Raw genomic sequence first — 22815 nt, 5'->3', positions numbered from 1 at the left:
CATCTTGTTGTCATATTCCTCAGATTGCCCTGGAGGCCGATAGATCACCCCAAGTCTAATGACAGAACCTTCTTTATTTTGCGTGCAAATCCAGAGAGTCTCCAGATCTTTATATGTACAGTAGTACCTCATTATACGAACTTAATTGGTTCCAGGAGGAGGTTTGTAAGGTGAAAAGTTCGTAAGACGAAACAATGTTTCCCATAGGAATGAATGTAAAAGCAAATAATGCATGCAAATCCTTCAGGAAAATCCCAAACTTTAGAAAGGAGGCGAACAGAGGGCAGGGAGGAGCAGCTAAAGGGGGCGGGTGGAAGAAGCAAGGCTAGGCTAAAGGGTGAGTGGGAAGGAAGAAAGGCAAGGGGGCGCCCCTCCCTTTTCTCTCTTCAAAAGACACCCTTTCAGTGCCTGCAAGCACGCTGTTCTCCTACTTTTGTTAATGCAGAGTCTTTCCCCCTCCAATCCGCCCCTCCCTTTTCTTTCTTCAAAAAAGGGAAAAAAAGAAACCCCTTCATCCCAGTAGCAGCGGCTTGGGTTCGTAAGGTGAGAATAGTTTGGAAGAAGAGGCAAAAAAATCTTAAACACCGGGTTCGTATCTTGAAAAGTCCGTTAGAAAAGGCACTCGTAAGATAAGGTACCACTGTATTTTGAATTAGTGTTGTTTTTAAACTTTCCTGAACATAAATGGCTACTCCACCTCCCCTTCTCTCTATTCTATCCTTCCTATACAGTGTATATCCTGGTATAGATATTTCCCATTCATTAGAATCCTTAAACCATGTCTCAGTTATGGCAACCAGATCCAAATTATCTCTAGATATTATGGCCATTAATTCACCTGATGCGCCAGTTGTGGCCCTACTTGGACAGGGAGTCTTTGCTCAAGGTCACTCATGCCCTTATCATCTCGAGATTCAACTACTGCAATGCCCTCTACATGGGGCTACCTTTGAAGAGTGTTCGGAAACTTCAACTCGCCCAAAGTGTAGCCGCACGAGCAATCTTGGGACTTCCAAGAAATGCCCATATCTCACCATCACTCCACGGACTGCATTGGCTACCAATCTGTTTCTGGACACAATTCAAAATGTTGGTTATGACCTATAAAGCCCTAAATGGCATAGGACCAGATTATCTTTGAGACCGCACGAATCCCAGCGACCAGTGAGGTCCCACAGAGTTAGTTTCCTTAGGGTCCCATCAACCAAACAATGTCAGTTGACAGGACCCAGGGGAAGAGCCTTCTCTGTGGGGCCCCCACCTCTCTGGAATCAGCTCCCTCTGGAGATTCGCACTGCCCCCAACCTCCTCACCTTCCGGAAGAGTTTAAAAACTCATCTTTGCCACCAGGCCTGGCGCTCCTTAGATCTTCCCCCCTCACCAATGAATGCTTTAGTTTGATTGTTGAATGAATGATATTAATGATATTCCAATTAGAATTTTAAAGACTGTTTTTTAATGTTTTAATTGGATTGCTATTTTTATTGTTTTTCTGTATATGCTGTGAGCCGGCCCAAGTCCTTGGAGAGGGGCGACATACAAATCCAATTAAATAAATAAATAAAATAAATAAAATGTGGGAGGTTGGCAGGGCAAAAGGTGGCCAGAGGCTGCTGATAGCCACTGCCACAAGAAGTGCAGGGGCGGGCAGGGCAAAAGGCTGCCAGCAGCTGCAGGGAGCCACTACCGCGAGAGGCATGGGGAGTGGGCAGGGCAAAAAGGCAGCCATCAGCTCCAGATAGCCACTGCCATGAGAAGCACGGGGGGTGGGCAGGGCAAAAGGCAGCCAGCGGCTGTAGATAGCTGCTGCCGTGAGAAGCGCAGGGGTGGGCAGGGCAAAAGGCTGCTGGCAGCTGCAGGGAGGCACTGCTGCGAGAGGCACGGGGAGTGGGCAGGGCAAAAGGCAGCCATCAGCTCCAAATAGCCACTGCCATGAGAAGTGCGGGGGGGTGGGCAGGGTAAAAAGCAGCCAGCAGCTGTAGATAGCTGCTGCTGCGAGAAGCACAGGGGTGGGCAGGGCAAAAGGCTGCCGGCAGCTACAAAGTGCCACTGCCGCGAGAGGCACAGGGGGTGGGCAGGAAAAAGGCAGCCAGCAGCTCCAGATAGCCACTGCCACAAGAAGCACAGGGGGTAGGCAGGGCAAAATGCGACTGGTGGCTGTAGATAGCCACTGCTGCGAGAGGCGCTGGGGGAGAGCAGGGTAAAAGGCATCAGGGAGCTGCCGTGATAGGCACACAGGGGTGAACGGTTGTAGGCGGGGCAAACGGCAGCGGCAAGTGGCCACTTACTTTTTTTTAGCCAATTTCTGGGTTTTTGCACAGAAGCCAAATCCCGCATGGGGGATGTGTACACGCAGGGCACGCATTAGGCACGTGCGCACTCCCAGCCTGTTCCAGTAGGGCTGGGAATGATAGCCCACCCCTGGTATGTATGTATGTATGTATGTATGTATGTATGTATGTATGTATGTATGTATGATGTTAATAATCATTAGCATCTATATTCAGTTTTTCATATTTAACAAGAAATAATTCTCATTTAGTGACCATATGAAGAGCCAGCAATTTGGCATTAAATGAAGCAGTCACTAAGATAAACCATAACTGATTTATGATCTTACTTGAGCTGTTCTTTTCTTTGCAGACCAATGAAAGTCATTAATACAGAGATTGATCATGTTTCTTTTTCCTCATTGCCTAATAATGAACTAAATAAATCAGTTGTTAAATTAACTTGTAGAAAATTTTATACAATATTAGCAGTGTAACTTTTTCATGTAAGTATGTCAGATTTTTTAAAAATAACAACAGTATTTTTATATGCAATTGCTTATCTTTTTAAATATATTTTATTTATGATTCAAAATTCATTATTTCAGTTATTGGTTAATTGAGAAATTTAACTATAGCAGAAGAAAACACTATTCTGTCCTGTCTATGGAGAAAGTCCCTGGACATTCTGATTTTTCTTTGAAGACATTTTACTTTTCATCCAATAAGCTTCTTCAGGTCTGACTAGATGGTAGGGAATGGAAAGATTGATATTGCTTTCAGATAGTATTCTTTTAGTAGATCATTAAGGTCACATGAATTCTTTTAGCAGGTCATTAAGGGACCTGCTGGAAATTTATCTGTGTCATCACGGTCATCTGAATGGTGCAAATTAGTATGGAGCCTTCTTGGAAGAACTTTATTGTAGATTGGAGATAGTTGATGTCATATCCCTCCCCCTCTGCTGAGAGATGGCTGTTCAATTTTGACATAGATGGCTTCTTTAACCCTCTTTCAAACCAGTGGTCTTCTCTGTCCAAAATGTGGATTTTGCTATCTTCAAAAGAATGGCCTATGCCTTTTAAATGCAGATGGACTGCTGAATGTAGTCTTCATATGTTGTGCCATATGTTTAGGCAGTGGTTGTTTTGTTTCCCCAATATACCCAGCTGCACATGGCTCACTGCATTAAACTGCATTTGCGCCGGAGGCAGAATAAGAACACGGACACCAAGAGCTGGGTTTAAATGGGTCACTTTATTAAAATTACATGAACATTAACTGATTCTCGACCAATAACCAGGACCTGCAAAGGCCACTAACAATTTGGGGCAGAAGTAATTCACGAATAACCTTCCTGAGCAACTATGAGTGTAGCTCCTTGATGAACAAGGTGAAGGTACTATGCCTTCACCTGGTTCCTGGCCACACTTTGGCATGTGGGAGGGCTCACCATCCAATCCCCTTCCGGTTATTGGGATAGGTGAGTCCCAAGGGCACTCCCTCTCCAATTGCCCTGGTCACACGGTACTTGGAGCTCCTGGCGAGAGATTGCCCATCATCTTCCAAAAGATGCCCTAAAGGAGAACACACAGCTGCTACGACTGCCCCTTTCCGCCCCTAGCCTACCAACCCCAGTGACCAAAGGGAAGCCAATTACCAATTTTTTACTAAATGCGCTACACCCCCTAACCAGTCCATCCTCACTCCCCAGGGTGGAATAGGCAAAAAATGATCACCGCTAAAACTCTGAGACCGCAGAAAATTCCTTTTTGGCCCCCTTGGGTGACCCCTTCTAGGCACACTGTAAGATAGGGAGGGCAGGTGGGTGTCTGCTTCATCGTGGGCCGGGGACAAGAGGAAGAATGTCTGGGCACAGTCCTCTTTATAGGGCTCGCCCAGGCATGCCTCTGGCCGGCGAAGGCTACATGCAAAGAGCATGATGCTGGCGCCATGATCTTGTGATACTTCATGAGATCGCAGCTGGCTGGGACCATGTTGTGCCGGATTCTTCCTAATCCCAGGTCAATTTCGGGCAGCCATTGAATCGGCTGCCTGTGCATTTGTGCTGGAGGTAGAATAAGAACACGGACACCAAGAGCTGGGTTTAAATGGGTCATTTTATTAAAGTTAAAATGGACATTAACTGATTATCAACCAATAACCAGGACCTGCAGAGGCCACTAACAATTTGGGGCAAAAGTAATTCATGAATTCCTGGGCAACTATTGGCGTAGCTCCTTGCTGAACAAGGTAAAGATACCACGCCTTCACCTGGTTCCTGGCCACACCTTGGCATGTGGGAGGGTTCACCATCCAATCCCCTTCCAGTTATTGGGATAGGTGAGTCCCAAGAGCACTTCCTCTCCAATTGCCCCAGCCGCACGGTACCTGGAGCTCCTGGTGAGAGATTGCCCATCATCTTCCAAAAGATGCCCTAAAGGAGAACACACAGTTGCTACAACTGCCCCTTTCCACCCCTAATCTGCCACGTAGGTGGGTCAGATCTCTCTCTTGGCCCCCCAGCTCCCCCCTCAACCTGTACCAGCTCACGCAGGCACCTCTGCAGGTCTCCAAGGAAACAATTGGCATTCACCGCACAAAATTTACCTAACCTCCTCTATATATGCCCAGTTAAGTCCATATCATCATTATTGCGAATTGGTTTATTATTTCATTAAAGGAAGGGTCTATTTCATGCTTTTCCACCCTCTGCAGCTAGCTATGCTCCTATCATGGTCTGAACCTGTGGGGTCTGCCCTGAAAGGCAGCAGCTTTAAGCTGTAAACCAGAAGATCTCATCTTATGTTATTATTTGTAAATACTGGAAAGGGGTTTGGGATGTCCAGGCCCATGGAATGACCTAAGCTCCCCTGCCAGCCCCCCCTGCTAAGGGAGCAGGGGGGGCAAACACATGGGAATAATATCCAATCCAGGCGTAAATGCCTAAGGAAAAGACTCCATGCCAGGAACAGAATAACAGAACCAACAAATCAGTCTAAGATCTCAATTATACCAACATTGAACCTGATTTATTCAAAAGATTAAATCATCACTTAACTGATTCAATTCCTTAATAATAATTCATTATGTATGAGGTATAGCTCATAAGTATAAGGGATCCTCACTTCCTTAATTATCCTCATCAGTCACAGGTCAGTAAATAATTCCTGATTGTTAAGTAATAATTATTAAGCCGCCTTGAAAAAGGTGGGGGGGGGGGGGCATAGCATTACGTGATAAACAATAGATAACCAAGAAAGACAATTACATCGAGTAAATTGAGTCTTGCATTCAAACCATGTGGATTAGTTCCTCCTATTCTTGTGTTCATTGTTGGCAATCTATGGTATTATTCATTTATAGCATGTAAGTCTATGTATTAAAAAATCCAGTAATTATTAATTTACAATTTGAAGGGGTTAAGGGTGCCAGTAACCCAGGGGGGCCAAATAATTTGGAGAATAATGCGTAGACAGATACTCCAGGATGAAGAAGCTGAGTATAATAAACCTCCCCTTAGTCTATAACAGATGCATATCCAAGTGATAAACACCCACTAATATGAGGAAAGAGGGAAACCCTCAGTTCCCTATCATAAATGCCTGGGCTATGCTTTGGCCGTAATAATGAATTAAATTTTACATTCTAGACTCTTTCTATGTTGTCATGTGCTTGATTCCAATTGAATGGATTAACTCTTCATTAATGAATGTATTTATAATCAATAATTTCCAATTCATAGGGTATACTGTTAAATAGACTGGTTTATTAATTCATAAATGTGAGAAATCAGGAGTAACTCATGATTATACAATTGGTCTAAAACAGATGCATAAACTGGTGATAGAACCCTTAAATATGAGGAAGGTTGGAAACCCTCAGCTCCCTATCAAAAGTGCATGGGCTATATTGATAATGAATTAGTATACACATTCTAGACTCCCCCGTGTTAGCATGTGTTTGATTCCAATTGAATGGATTAACAATTCATTAATGTATTTATTTAATAAATAATTCCTAATTCATAGGTACAACCAAATAATAGAATGATTTATTAATCAAGAAATTAGGAATAACTCATGATTAAACCACTAATCATAAATTAATCAACCCAGTGAACGTAGGTTGCTTAAAACTGTTGGTGCAATCAGGAGGGGGAGGCTGCCCAGTTTTGTCCCAAGAACTTTGTAGGCAAGGGGCAACCCAACTATGGCAAATTCCACAGGGCCCCCACCCAGGCAAACCAATACAGCGGGCAAAGTAAGGAAAGCATGAGAGGGGAACTAGCATATCGCTGTTTAAATGGCCCCCGCACCTTCAATCCCCCCTTCCGCTCTCAAAAACTTCAAGCGTGGCCCAAACAAGGTCCAAGACATGTGGAAATAAGGCTAGATAACACAGAGGGAGGGCGAATTGTCCACGCGTTGCCCCAGATCTCTCCAGACCTTCGATCCTTCCCCTCTCACTCCAAACCTTCAAGTGCAGCCTGAACAAGGCCGTGAAAACAAGGGGGGGATCGTCCGTGCATCACCCCACATCTCTCCAGACCTTCAACCCTCCCCTCTCACTCCAAACCTCAAGCGTGGTCTGCAACAAGGCCAATGCCAAAAAAGCCACCAGATGGATAATGCTGTGTGATCCGAGGTCCGTGCCTCACGGAGTCCTTAGGCAGTGGACACCAAGCATGTCTGCTTCTTCTTGAGCTGGGGGCAAGAGGAAGAATGCCTAGGTGCAGCCCTCTTTATAGGGCTCGCCCAGGCACACCCCCAGCTGGCGAAGGTTATGTGCTTAAAGCACGACGGTGCCACCGCAATCTCACGATACTTCACGAGATCGCAGCTGGCTGTGACCATGCTGTGCCGGGTTCTTCCTGGCCCCGGGGCAATTTCAGGCAGCCATTAAATCGGATGCCTGTGCATATGCCATGTTGCTCAGTTTGGGTGTCTTATCTTTAGTGTGACCAAGCCTCTGCCTTAGTGTATTCTTGGGATTGAAGTGTGCACATATGTTATGTTGGATGAAGATCCACCTGAGCTTTTCCTGCAATGTACAGAATGACAACATTGCTTCATTTATTATTCTCATCATTGTTTATTATGGAGGAGCTCCTGTAGGGTCTTTTTTTAAGATTTGATGAAGGCCCACATATTCTGAGGGTTTTCTTGATATGTTTTTGTTCCCGCCCCCATCTTTGCAGGTTTGAAGCCCTTCGGCTTGGTGATGTGGGGTTCTAGTGATTCTTATGTTATTCTCCAGTGCCTGATGGGAATCAAAATGTAAATATTGATCTGTATGAGTGGGTTTTCTGTAAACTTCAATGTTAAGGCATCTGTCATCTAATGTGTACTACACAGTTCAGGAAGACTAGACTATTTTCCTTAACATATTCCCATTCTTCCAGATTTTTGTGAGGTGCAGCCCATTCTTTGCCAAAGGTCCATCATTAAGGTAGTGCAGACCATGGTCTAGAAATCCAAAGTTGTGTTGGCAACACCAACCTTTTACCAGTGTTTCACTAGAATCATTTGTTCTCTTACTGGATATTGACCATTTCTTGTAAGTACAGATGAAAAAACTAGCTATGTACCTAACTCCTTAACTTTTTTGCACAGCTAACCTGAAGATGCATACAAATGTTTACATGTAGTTTTTATTTCATTATATATTTCTTCAGTTTGTGATCTGTCTGTGGAGATTGAAGGAGCTGACCTTTCTAGCTGTTCCTTTCCTTGTTTTCTTTTTGTTTGGAATAGCTATGTACAAAGCAGAGATCAAAGAAGAAAAAGCAGACAGCTGCACATCCTCAAATATGCATACTTTTTAGAATGCTCCAAGTTTCATAAATCAAAATACCATGCAAAATGGAAGACAACTCTAGGATTATGAAAATCTGTGGTCAGTTTCCACTTAATTTTCTCCTTTTATCTTTATTCAAAAACAAAATGAAATCTGCCAAGGTTACTCTAGCAAAAAAACAAAACAAAAAACACCACTTGATCCATTCATTATCTTATGTTAAAAGCATATTCTTGCTTGAGCATTCACTTAACAGATAATTAGTAAATCCTTTATCACATCAAATACTTTCTACATTTCTTGTGTAATATGTTTTATATAAGGGGTTTTAAATTGTTCTTTTAAACTGTTTTTAGATGTCCTTGCTATACACCACACAGAGTCCTCTGGGAGTTGGGTGGGGAGTGTCAGTCCGGCCCTCCTGCCTCCCCCCCCAGCCAAAAACTTAAAGCCTTCCACCACTGCCACCACTGCAGGAGGCTTAAGCCTCTTGATCCTCCTCGGTGGCAGCTGAGAGGCGTTACTTTTTTGGCTGTGGGGGGAGGCAGGAGGGCCAGACTGACACTCCCCATCCCAGCACTTTGCCTCCCACCATGCAAGAGCGCTCGGCAGGCAGTTCTGCTGGCCATGGGCGAGAGGCGGGGAGGACTGTTAGGCTTAAGCCTCCTGCAGCAGTAGCGGCGGTGCGAGGCTTTAAGTTTTTGGCTGGGGGAAGGGAGGAGGGCCAGACTGACACCCCCCACCCCAGTGCTTTGCCTCCCACCGGGCAAGAGCGCTTGGCACGCAGTTCTGCTGGCCACGGGTGAGAGGCGGGGAGGACTGTTAGGCTTAAGCCTCCTGCAGCAGCAGCGGTGGTGCGAGGCTTTAAGTTTTTGGCTGGTGGGGGAGGCAGGAGGACTGGACTGACACTCCCCACCCCAGCGCTTCGCCTCCTACCGAGCAAGAGCACTCAGCAGGCAGTTCTGCCAGCCTACTATGGGAGATCCTTGCAGCCGAGAGCAATGTGTGGGAGGGTCAGGAAGGACTGAGAGGCTCAAGTCTCCTTCGGCAGCGAGGTCCTGGCTTCTGGGTTTCTGAGTTTTGGGCTTCCACGCATTAATCGCTTTTCCATTGATTTCTATGGGAAACAATGTTTCATCTTATGAACTTTTCACTTTACGAACCTCGTCCCGGAACCAATTAAGTTCGTAAGACAAGGTATCAATGCATATGTTTTTTAATAATTAGTTTGTCATATAGTGTTGGCATGGTAATTCACAAGTTTAGGATGAATTACTATAATATATGTTGTATTTGTGTTGGATGCAGAATAAACACACGGACCACAGAACTGGAGTTTATGGGTCACTTTATTTATTTAAATCTGGACCTGCAGAGGAAGCCAATGGGGCGGATCTTCCATTCCAAACATACCTGGGCAACTTAAGGGCAAAAGTTCCTTGCTGAACAAGGGAAGGTTGTCATTGACCTTGACTTTCCCTTTCCCTCTGCCATGCCCAAGGCCTGTGAGAAGGCTCACCCCCATTTGTGGGCTTGCAGTGAGTGAACCCCAAGGGCACCCCTCCCCAACACTCAGGTGGATTCTGCCCGGAGCTTCTGGGGGTGGGGAACCCATGACCTTCCAAAACGTGCCCTAAAGGAGATCACACAGTTGCTGCTAGCCCCTTTTTCCACCCCATAACACCACAGCAGGGGGTCAAATCCTATTTAGGTCCCCTGCTCCCCCCCAAGCCTGCACCAGCCAATGGAGGTTCTCTGTAGGTCCAGGAGTTAGAGACCCATCTATGCCAATTTAAAACTTGTCCAACCACTTCATAATAATCTCTGCCACCCAAGGGCAAAGCCAAATTTACAATTGCCCCCTTTGGGACACTATCGCTTGCCCAGTCAGGCGAAGTGCATTTGCAATTTGTCCCCTTTGGGATACCATCACTTGCCTTGTTAGGGGAAGTGCAATCGCAATAGTCCCCTTTGGGACACTATCGCTTGCCCAGTCAGGAGAAGTGCATACACAATTGCCCCTCTTGGGCACAGGTGCTTGCCCCCAAGCAAATCCGCATTTGCAATTGCCCCCTTTGGGGCACCATCGCTTGTCCTGTCTGGTGAAGCTGCATTGACAAATGCCCCTCTTGGGCACAGGTGCTTGTCCTGCCAGGCAAAGCTGAATCCAAAATTTCCCATCTTGGGCACAAGTATTCTATTCGGGCCCAAATACTTGCACTGCATGGTCCAGCCCTGTCCAGTGGCTCCTGTGGACTCAGGTGCTGTGTCACTCTCCCCTGGAGGGGTGGGGGCAGGCCTGCTTCCTCTTCGTCTGTCACATCGCCATTTCCGCCGCTCTTGCTTAGGCCTCAGGAAGATGCTTGTGTCATAAATTCTTGGTTTGGGCCTCTTCATCCACTTTCAAACTCAGCCACCCGCTACCAGACTGAGATTGAATCCAATTCTCTAGATACAGACAAAATAAAAACACTGTGGCGACACAGATTAGAGCCAAAGCCTTTATAAGGTCCTGTGTCCTCAGTCCGCTGTCCACCCCCTGCAGGGGGAAAAGTCCATAACTGCCACCTCCGACCCTTACACCAGATATTGGAAGGAATAAAATTACTCACTGCTTCCTGAAGTGAGGCGTGCCACTACTCTCACCTCCATTTGCGCATTGGCTGCTTAAATATCCCCCTTTGGCCCAGAGCTAGCCGGACTGTAGACCAGATGCTTTAATACATTCCTCCCTGCTTGACTCCTCTATTGTTATCTATAGTTGACCAGTAGTGGGGGGCCTGTCCAAATCCTTGGGCCATGAGGCCAGGAAAAAACGCTTCACTACTGGGCTATAGCCCCCATACAGTCTGGCCATTGACCCTATTTTGACTGCCTGCAAGCTCCCCACTTCCTGTCCACGACTCCCCTGACTTGTCTGGGCTGGGTCCTTAGGGACCCCCATTATACTGCCGTGTATATCTGGATTGCCTTCCATGCCCAAGACCATCCATTATCCAACCTGACATGTCACTGGATCCACTCCAAACCCCAACAAATATGTCCTTATTTCTCCCACCATCAATGCTGTTCACAATCTTCCAAATCTTAAATCCCCACTGTATTTAGCAGAGTAATACACCATTCCTGGAAGGGTAATAGAAAGGTAACGTGGTGCTCTTAACCACAACTTGCCTATTAGTGCCTAATCGTCAAACATGGTTAAGTTAACCTTGTGATGCTTGTGGTCAGGCCCACATTGCGGTGTATGCCCCTCCACCCTTCCAGCATGCTGTTATCCATAACTTGCTATGTCGCCTGCCCTGTGCAGTTGGGGGGGGGGGCACGAATATCCCAACTGCTTAGCAACATGACTATTGCACCCTAAATCAATGAGATCTCTCTTGAACTTGAGCCGCTGCTCATCTGCTTCTTTTAAAGCAAGCTGAGCGGCCGCTTCTGTCCTTCCCCTCAATGAGAAACTCCGGCACCGAGTCCGTTAGGTGGAAAGGGCTGGGGAGGGGGCTGATTCCCTAGAGTATGTCACGTTAAGTTCGGTTGCTCACACCCTCCAAACTGAATGGCAAACTTACGTGCTCAATTGTGAGCGTGTCCCGGCCTGAACTTAGGGTTCAGTCCTCCGGGCCCCACCTGCTGCTTGGAAGGGCTACCCCTTTACAAGTGCCCACCACCCAGCAAACCATATGCTTTCCTAATACCATTGATCAGCCTAAGATGCACCTGACTTTAGCTGAGTCAAACAAACTTTCCTTTATTGATAATGATACCCACCACAGCATGTGTCAGCCCGCTCAGCCGGTTCTGAATGCCATAGATTCAAGGCCCATTGCCTGAAAGAACATTCCAATTCCAATATATCCCCATTTAATAAAGCAAACAACTGTCCCATATGGGCTGTGTGCTAAAACGCTGGACTGCCCCTTGACGAGACCAAATACTTCATGACTCCTCAGCTGGTTCCCAGGAAGTGCATGGAAGCACAGGCATGAAACATTCCATCCTACTCATTTGGGGAAATTTTTTTAATTGAATCACTTCCTACTGTAAAAAAGAACTGGAGAAAATAAAGTTAGAAATACCCTAAAGAGACACCATTTGACTATATGTCGCTTCATTTGCTTCGCTGCTTTCTGATTCTGCAGCGCTCATTGTCATTCCCTTGCCCCTTATATTGCTGCCAATTAGTTTGGTGTCATTAGCTGAAGTAGCCTGCAGTGATGCACTTTAACTCAATTCAAGTATACAAACTTAAATAAATAATTTTAATTAATTTATTTTAAGCTCGATCAAATCAAGTATAACAACTTCACTAAATTAGCTCATTTTAATTAATTCCTTTTAGGTTCAATCAAATCAATTGTACTAACCTAAATAAATCATATAATCAATTTGTTTTACGCTCAATCCATTCTAGTATACTAATTTAAGTAAATTAAATCATTTTAATTAATTCATATTAAGCTTAATCAATTTTAGTATAATAACTTATACAAATTAAATCATTTTAATTAATTCAGTTTATGCTCAATCAATTCAGTTATACTCAGTTCATTAAATCATTTTTAATTCATTCATTTTATGCTCAATCAATTCAAGTATACTAACCTAAATAAATTAAATCATTTTAGTAATTCATTTTAAGCTCAACCAATTCCAGTATACTCACTTAAATAAATTAAATTGTTAAACACTTCAATTTACGTTCAACCAATTCAAGTACAGTGGAACCCCGACATAAGAGCTGCTCTACTTAAGAGCAACTCGAGATAAGAGCTGGGAGGGGAGAGATATTTTTGTTCTACTTACAAGCCCAAATTCGAGATACAAGCGCCAAGGAGCTGTCTCCTGAAGCCAAATGCTAACTTCCGCGTTCGGCTTCAGGAGACAGCCGCGAAACGGCGCGCATGTTTTAAAAGGTTGCAGCCGGCCTGGGGGGCTCGGGGGGGTGCTTGCAGCTTTCTTTCTTGCTCTTTTTCTTTCTCTCTTTTACCTTCCCTTCCTCTATTTCTTCTTTTCTTTCTCCTTCCCACCTTCTTCCCTCCCTCCCTTCACTCATTCCTCTCTTACTCTCCCCTTTCATAAGTTTCCTTGCTTCCTTCCTCTGTTCCTGTCCCTTCCCCCTTTCTTTCTTTCTTTCTTTCTTGCTTGCTTGCTTGCTTTCTTGCTCTTTTTCTTTCTCTCTTTTACCTTCCCTTCCTCTATTTCTTCTTTTCTTTCTCCTTCCCACCTTCTTCCCTCCCTCCCTCCCTTCACTCATTCCTCTCTTACTCTCCCCTTTCATAAGTTTCCTTGCTTCCTTCCTCTGTTCCTGTCCCTTCCCTCTTTCCTTCCTTCCTTCCCACCCTCCGTCCATTCATTCACCCATTCCTCTCTTGATCGCTTAAAGCCGGTCCCTGGTGCAAAAAGGGTTGGGGACCTCTGTCCTACAGGATTGGGTGGCAGAGAAGTTGAACATATGTAAATTTAAAAGTTTAAGAAAGTTTACAAGTTAAGTGAAAGAAACTTCATTATTCATTTATATGTACATGTACATTTCTTCATTAAAAACATGTCTTTCTGCATAATTTAGACTAACTTTGTGAGTTTTTTGAGGGCTGGAACCAATTAAAATTATTTACATTAATTCCTATGGGGAAAAGTCGTTTGAGATAAGAGCTGCTCGACTTAAGAGCCCAGGTCCGGAACGAATTAAACTCGTATCTCGAGGTACCACTGTATACTCATTTCAATAAATATAAATCATTTTAACATAGAAGCTTGATGGCAGAAAAAGACCTCATGGTCCATTTAGTCTGCCCCTACACCATTTCCTGTATTTTATCTTAGGATAATAATAATAATAATAATAATAATAATAATAATAATAATTATTATTATTATTATTATTATTATTATTATTATTATTATTTAATAGATTTGTATGCCACCCTTCTCCGGAGCCTCGGGGCAACTCACAACAACAATAATAATATGATAGTGTAACAAATCTAATATTTTAAAAAGCATCTAAAAACCCATCATTTAAAAACCATACAACACAAGCATACCATACATAAAACTATATTTTTATGTTACAAGCGGTGTGCCACAAGGGTCTGTTCTGGAACCTATTCTTTTTAATATGTTTGTGAGTGACATAGGGAAAGGTTTGGTAGGGAAGGTTTGCCTATTTGCCGATGATTCTAAAGTGTGCAATAGGGTTAATATTCCTGGAGGGGTCTGTAATATGGTAAATGATTTAGCTTTACTAGATAAATGGTCAAAGCAATGGAAACTGCAGTTTAATGTTTCCAAATGTAAAATAATGCACTTGGGGAAAAGGAATCCTTAATCTGAGTATTGCATTGGCAGTTCTGTGTTAGCAAAAACTTCAGAAGAGAAGGATTTAGGGGTAGTGATTTCTGACAGTCTCAAAATGGGTGAGCAGTGTGGTCGGGCAGTAGGAAAAGCAAGTAGGATGCTTGGCTGCATAGCTAGAGGTATAACAAGCAGGAAGAGGGAGATTGTGATCTCCTTAAATAGAGCACTAGTGAGACCACATTTGGAATACTGTGTTCAGTTCTGGAGAGACTTAATGAACTCAATCTGTGTAATCTGGAGGACAGAAGGAAAAGGGGGGGACATGATTGAAACATTTAAATATGTTAAAGGGTTAAGTAACGTCCAGGAGGGAAGTGTTTTTAATAGGAAAGTGAACACAAGAACAAGGGGACACAATCTGAAGTTAGTTGGGGGAAAGATCAAAAGCAACGTGAGAAAATATTATTCCACTGAAAGAGTAGTAGATCCTTGGAACAAACTTCCAGCAGACGTGGTTGGTAAATCCACAGTAACTGAATTTAGACATGCCTGGGATAAACATATATCCATTGTAAGATAAAATACAGGAAATAGTATAAGGGCAAACTAGATGGACCATGAGGTCTTTTTCTGCCATCAGTCTTCTATGTTTCTATGTTTCTATATAAGCCTGGGGGAGATGTCTCAATTCCTCCATGCCTGGCGATACAAGTGTGTCTTAAGTAATTTACCAAAAACAAGGAGGGTGGGGGCAGTTCTGATCTCTGGGGGGAGTTGATTCCAAAGAGCCGGGACCACCAGAGAAGGCTCATCCCCTGGGGCCTGGCAGATTACATTTTTTAGTCGACGGGACCCAGAGAAGGCCAACTCTGTGAGACCTTATCGGCTTCTGGGATTCATGCGGCAGAAGATGGCCCCGGAGGTATTCTGGTCCAATGCCATGTAGGGCTTTATAGGTCATTACCAACACTTTGAATTGCGACCGGAAACTGATTGACAGCCAGTGCAAGCCATGGAGTGTTGGAGAAACATGGGCGAATCTAGGTAACCCCACGATAGCTCTCGCAGCTGCATTCTGCAAGATCAGAATTTTTTGAACACTTTTCAAAGGTAGACCCATGTAGAGAGGGTTGCAGTAGTCGAACCTCGAGGTGATGAGGGCATGAGTGATTGTGAGCAGAGACTCCCTGTCCAAATAGGGCCGCAACTGGTACACCAGGGGAACCTCTGCAAACGCCCTCCTTGCTACAGCCGAAAGATGTTCCAATGTTAGCTGTGGATCAAGGAGGATGCCCAAATTGTGGACCTTCTCCGAGGGGGTCAAAAATCCCCCCCCCCAGGGTAATGGACAGACAGATGGAATTGTCCTTGGGAGGCAGAACCCACAGCCACTCCATCATGTCAGGGTTGAGTTTGAGCTTGTTGACACCCATCCAGACCCCAACAACCTCCAGGCACTGGCACATCACTTTCACTGCTTCGCTGACTGGACATGCGGTGGAGATGTATAACTGGGTATCATCAGCATGCTGATGATACCTCACCCCATGCCCTTGGATGATCTCACTCAGCGGTTTCATATAGATATTAAATAGCAGAGCGGAGAGGACCGACCCCTGAGGCACCCCACAAGAGGTCGACCTCTGACCCCCCACTAACACCAACTGCGACTGACTGGAGAGGTAGGAGGAGAACCACTGAAGAACAATGCCTCCCACTCCCAACTCCTCCACCCAGTGCAGAAGGATACCATGGTCGATGGTATTGAAAGCCGCTGAGGTCAAGAAGCACCAGGAGAGAGGACAAGCCCCTGTCCTGGGCCCGCCAGAGATCATCCATCAGCCCGACCAAAGCAGTTCCCATGTTGTAGCTGGGCCTGAAACCTGACTGTTGAGAGCCTAGATAATCGGCTTCTTCCAAGGACCGCTGGAGTTGGAGTGCCACCACCTTGTCAACAACTGTTGGTATGTCTCGGTATAGCTGGGCTAAGAGACCTTCGACATACACCGAGCAGAGAATTTTAACAGAGCGTAGATGTATGATAAAGCCAAAGAAAATAAAGACACAGACTTAGTTATGCTTAATAAGTACTATTTACCTATAGACAAAAGATAGAAACAATTCATAATAACAAGCACTAAGAAAATACAATAAAATACGTACAAAGCTAATTACACTCCCCCCTCCAGGCAAAGTAATAATGACTGAGCAGAAATGTGCGTCACAGCGTCATTTGAGGGAAGGAGTACTGGTGCCCTCTTATGACGAACCAGCCTAGCATATTTAACATTTAAAGAGATAGTACAAGTTTACAGTGGCAACTGTAACATTTAAAGCGATAGTACAAGTTTACAATGGCAAACCCTAACAAACATGTACCCTGTACTAACAATCTCCCCCTTAGGGGTTGACATTTAAACACAGTCCCATTTAAGGTTTCAGGTTATATCTAGTATAATTATCAAGATGCGGTTTAGTCCCCTGCGCCTTGGTGAAATTGTCAGTAAGATTATCGGAACTTTCACAGTATTCCAAGTGAATTAGGCCATCCTTAACACACTCTCTTACATCACAATACTGTAAATCTGTGTGTTTTGAGCGTGTTTTTACATCTCTACCCTTTGCCATGGCCAACGCTGACTGGTTGTCCTCATAAACAACGACTGGTTTATGGCATTCCACACCGAGATCTATCAGCAATTGCCGGTATACTACTAGATATGTACACAAAAGTAACAAACTGGCAAACTCAGCTTCCATCGTAGACATACTGATGTGCTGCTGTCTAATGGATTTCCACCCTACTAAGGCACTTCCAAATAATGTCGCTAAACCTGTAGTAGATTTCCTGGTCAAACTATCTGAGGCAAAACTAGCATCTGCATAAGCCACCAGTTTCAAACTATCATCTGGCTCTAAAAACAAACTATGATGCATAGTCCCTTTTAAATACCGTAAAATCCTCTTAACAGTGATATTCCGTTGGCTCCTTGCTATACCGCACCAACTGATCAACACTAAAAACAGTATCAGGCCGTGACCAAAGTCCCAAATAAGACAAGCTACCAACCAACGAACGATACAGTTCCATATCAACAGCCTTCCCTTCTGTATTTCTGTGCACAAAGCTACTTTCCATTGGAGTCCTTGCAACCTTACAGCTCTCCATATTATATTTTTTCAGTAGACTGTTAATCTTCCTAGCTTGTGACAACTTAAAACCAGTCTTGGTTTTCTCAATGTCAATGCCTAAATAATGGCTAATTTCTCCATGTTTTCTGATCCTAAACCTCTTTTCCAGATCTTGCTCAATCTTAGGTACAGCTTCAACAGATCTAGCTATGATCACAATGTCATCTGTAAACAATAACAACATTTCCTTGGAATCTTTTCTATTTCTCAGAAACATACAGGGATCAGCCTTACTCGCACAAAATCCCATACCTTCTAGTGCTTTCACAATCATGGCATTCCATTCAAAACCAGATTGTTTCAATCCATATAAGATTTTCTTAAGCTTCCAACATCTACCCTTGTCATGCTTGACACCAGGCGGAATTCTCATAAAGATTTTATGCTGCAACGGCGCGTGTAGATATGCCGTTTCCACATCAACGTGGTACACACAATACTTGTGTTTCGCAGCCCACACTAATGCCGTTCTCAGCGTTGCCGCTCTCAGACTTGGAGCAAATACTTAATCATAGTCACCCTCCATCTGGGAAAAACCCTGCGCTACTAATCTAGCCTTATACTTCAGAGCACCACTGGACTCAGTCTTAACTTTATATACCCAACGAGATCCCACCATATGCTCTCCAGGAGGTAACTGTACTTCTTAATAAACATCCAACTCCTTCATGACAGCTAACTCTTTGTCCATAGCATCATGCCAATGCCTCTTCTCTTTCTCTGGAAACATTTTAAGTTCTCCATAATGCAATGGTTCCACACCTGCACAAGCTACTAAAGCCTTGTATCTATCCGGCTCTTTCCTAATCCTAGAACTTCTCCTTGGAACAACAACATAGCTAGTACTTGGCACTGGTTCTTCTTTCACTTCATTCTTAACATCCACCGGATCACTTTCACATATACTAGGAGTTTCCTCAGATATTAACTCCTCACTACCTGACCCATCAGACTCATCTCTAACTTCGCATCTATCCTCCTTCTCTCCAAACAAAGGAGACTGAATGATAACTTCCTTCCTTGTCTCTTCACGATGTTCTACCCTATTTCATCCGGTCTGTTCTAGGAACTTGGCACTTGCACTATACCTGAAAACACCAGTATTCTTATCCCAGTACTTAAAAGATCTGTGGTTATTATGATAACCAACAAAATACAACAACCTTGCTCTATGTTGCCCTTTCTTTCTGATCTGAGATGGAATATGCACCCATGCTGGTGCTCCAAATACATGAAGATAGCTCAAGCCAGGCTTCTTACCATACCACCTAGTAAATGGTATCTCTCCAGTAGTCAAGTGAACTACATTGTTCAAGACCACATTTGCACATAATAGTGCCTCAGACCACACATGTCCTGGCAAACCAGAATCCCTAATCATGGTTCTCATCATGGTCTGTAAGGTCTGGTCTCTCCTCTCAACAAATGCAGTGTGCTGTGGCCTATAAAGCGCTGACAGCCTGTGTTCTATTCCACAATCCTTCAACAAACCAACAAATCTCTTGTTTGTGAATTCTGTTCCATTATCAGAGACCACACTGATAACCTTCTTGTTCATTTTTCTTTCCACAAATTTCAGCCAGTCACTAAACAACCTATAGGTATCTGCCTTTGTCTTCATTGCATACACAAAACCAAACCTAAAATAATGATTCACAATGCTTAGAATAAACCGTGAACCATCATAGCTAGTTACTCTCATTGGACCTATTACATCAACAAACACTAGCTCCAAGATAGCTTTAGTTTTACATCCTCCATAGTGGTTTGCAGGGTAACCTTGCTTTTCTCTTCAAGACAAATATTACAGTCTACATATTTAGAACATGGTTTAAGTTTGATGCCATCAACAAGCCCAATTGTCCTTTTCACCAATTGAAAATTCAAATGCCCCATTTTTCTATGCATAAGATGAATACAATTATCATGAGGTTTTACACTGCTAAGCACGGCATTTGTCTTTGTTTGTTTTTCCACATTAATTACGTATAAACCATCTTTAAACTCAACAACAATTTTACACCCCTCTTTTTCAATAATGCAATGATCACTTGTAAATAAAACAGAGTAACCCAATTTTGTTAGAACATTTACAGACAGCAGATTATACCTTGCTTGAGGAATATATAAAGAGAATACTGTTCCTTTAAGAAATAAACAGTGTGCATTCCCTTCCCCAGAAGCATTAATTTTCCAGCCATTAGCTAAACAAACGCTTTCCTTACTGGCATTTAGCTTCTCAAAACATTTCTTATCATTGACTAAACAATGCGTTGACCCACTATCGACAACCCACAAACCATTTTTAACATTCCTGGTTTGTATTACATTTCTGGTAGTCATAAAGCTATCACCAGATTTCTTCTTCTGTTGACAAAACGTTGGGATATGGCCTTTTTGTTTACAAATGTAGCAAGTCCTAACAGAAATGTTTTTAGCCACAAAAACCTTTTGCTGAGGCTTTTCCTCTTTGAACTGCAAACGGTCTCTACGAAGATTCGATTCTTCCAGCAAACGCCCTGTAATCTCAGTCAAAGTCAGTTCATCTTTAGACAGTACACCTAATGATGATACATAGGCGTCATAGCTAACATCAAGTGAAGATAAGATTATGTACATCTGATGTATCTCTGAGAAAATAAGCTCCTTTTCATGCAGCTTCACCAAAATACCTTTCATCACAGTCAAATGAGCTAGCATATCTCCATTCCGGGCTAGATGAGTACGAAAAAGTCTTCATGTTAATTGAATGTGTGCTCCAACACTGTCCCGCACATATATCCATCGCAAAATGTCCCAACACTTGGCAGCTGAGCTCTCACCATGAATGTGAGTTAATTGCTGGTCTGCAAGTGTAAGTCCAATCAAGCCACGAGCTTTTAAATTGTCCCGGTTAAAGTCCTTTACCTTCTTGGCATCCTCCTCAATCTCAGGATCCAAGTCATCCAAATTGGGGATTCAGGTGCGAGAAGAAAACAACCTCAGTGCAAATCGAAAGACCCCAAGCAATACTATAAATAATTATGTCAAAAGACTTTAAAAAAAATTCTGTCAATTTTAATGGACTGAATGAACCGAGAAAAAGGAAACAAATATTTGCTAAACTTAAAAAACAAGAAGCACAGATAGTAATATTACAAGAGGTTCATATTAAAAAGACAAATTGGAAATTATTATCGAATCCAAAAATTGGAAATATGTACGCCGCATTGGCAGACCAAAGAAAAAGAGGGATAGTTATGTATATTGAAAACTCCATAAATTCCAAACAATTATATGCTGATAAAGAAGGTAGAATATTAATTGTTCAGATAAATATAGAGCCGAAATCGATTGTCATTATCTCTATTTATGCTCCAAATGATAACCAAATGGTATTTTATAAGCAGTTGCACCAAAAAATAAATGAGTTAAATATTGAAAATATGATTTTAATTGGAGATTTTAATGCAATTTCAAATAGATTATTAGATCATTCAGGGGGGAAGAAAAATAAGAAAAATAAAAATATATTACCAACTACCTTTCTATAAATGAAAACTGAGCTATTGTTAAATGATATTTGGAGGGAAAGACACCCACAAACTAGACAATATACGTTTTATTCAAATCCCCACAATATTTGGACAAGAATAGATATGGCTTGGGCTTCAAAGGATACTTCAGAACAAATTAAAGAGATAGAGATAGACCTAAATATTTGGGCAGATCACAATCCGATAGTGATATATTTGAAAAGTAATAAGAAATACTTAAATTGGCAAATGAACAGGAATGTCATAAGATACCCACAATATAAGGAGTGGATAGAAAAAGAATTAAAGATTTTTTTTGAGATAAATAGAAATTCAGAAACTTCCCCTCAAAACTTATGGGATACAGTGAAGGCGTAAATCAGAGGATTAACAATTTCCTATACAGCGAAGGTAAATAAAGAAAAAAAGCTACAATATGAACAATTAATGACAGAGTTAAAACAATTAGAGGTGCTCTCGCAACAAAATGGTAAAAATAAAGAAATTAAGGGAAAGATAGAATTGCAAAGGCATAAAATTAAACTTATAGAACAAAAACAGTTAGCAGAAAACATTAAAAAGGCCAAACAACATTACTTTGAACATGCGAATAAACCAGGAAGATGGCTTGCATATAAGTTAAGGAAATATAGACAATCAAAAATAATCAAAGAGTTAGTAGATGAAAATGGAATGGTTAAACATAATATAGAGGAGAAGGCAAAAATAGTACAAGAATTTTATAAAGAATTATATAAAAAAGAGGATACCAATGAAGATGAGACTTTTAATTACTTAGAATCCCTAGAATTACCACAATTAACCGAAGAACAACAAGAAAATCTAGATAGTCCAATAACAATTGAAGAATTGCAATTAATTATTAAAAAGCAAAAAAACACAATAAAGCAACTGGGCCTGATGCAATACCGGCAGAATGGTATAAAATAGATAGTGACGTAATAATAAATAATATATTGGAAACTTTCAATGAAAGCAGAATGAGTGGTAAAATTCCTAAATCATGACTAGAATCGTTAATGACTTTAATTCACAAATCAGGAACAGATAAAGAAAATATAAAAAATTATAGGCCTATATCACTATTAAATGTAGATTATAAAATATTTACTTCTATTTATGCAGATAGACTTAAAAAGATTTTAAGTGGTAAAATCCACCAAGATCAAAATGGTTTCCTTCCAGGTAGACAAATTAAAAATAATCTTAGAACGATTATTGATACGTTAGAATATTATGAACAACATATTGGAAAGCCAGTATCATTAATGTTTCTTGACGCTAAAAAAGCCTTTGACAATGTGAACTGGACTTTTATAAAAATGCAATTAAATAAAATGAGATTTGGCACAAAATTTGTTAATTTGACTGATGCAATATATTCAAAACAAATGACAAAAATTATATTAAACAATGAGCAACAAGAAGAACTTGAAATATTTAAAGGTCTTCGACAAGGTTGCCCAATTTCACCCTTATTGTTTATTTTATCATTGGAAGTTTTATTGATAAAAGTAAGAGCTGATTCAAAAATAAAAGGGCTGACTAGTGGGAAAGAAATATATAAAGTGCAAGCTTTTGCAGATGATTTGACATTCATTACGGAGGATCCGATTACAGCAGTTCCAACCTTGATACAGACGATAGAACAATATGGTAAATTTGCAGGGTTAAAAATAAATAAGAGTAAAACGCAATTTATAGTTAAAAACATGACG

The sequence above is a fragment of the Erythrolamprus reginae genome, chromosome Z (assembly GCF_031021105.1).
Source record: "Erythrolamprus reginae isolate rEryReg1 chromosome Z, rEryReg1.hap1, whole genome shotgun sequence".
Lineage (NCBI taxonomy): Eukaryota > Metazoa > Chordata > Lepidosauria > Squamata > Dipsadidae > Erythrolamprus > Erythrolamprus reginae.
This window is presented reverse-complemented; position numbering follows the sequence as displayed.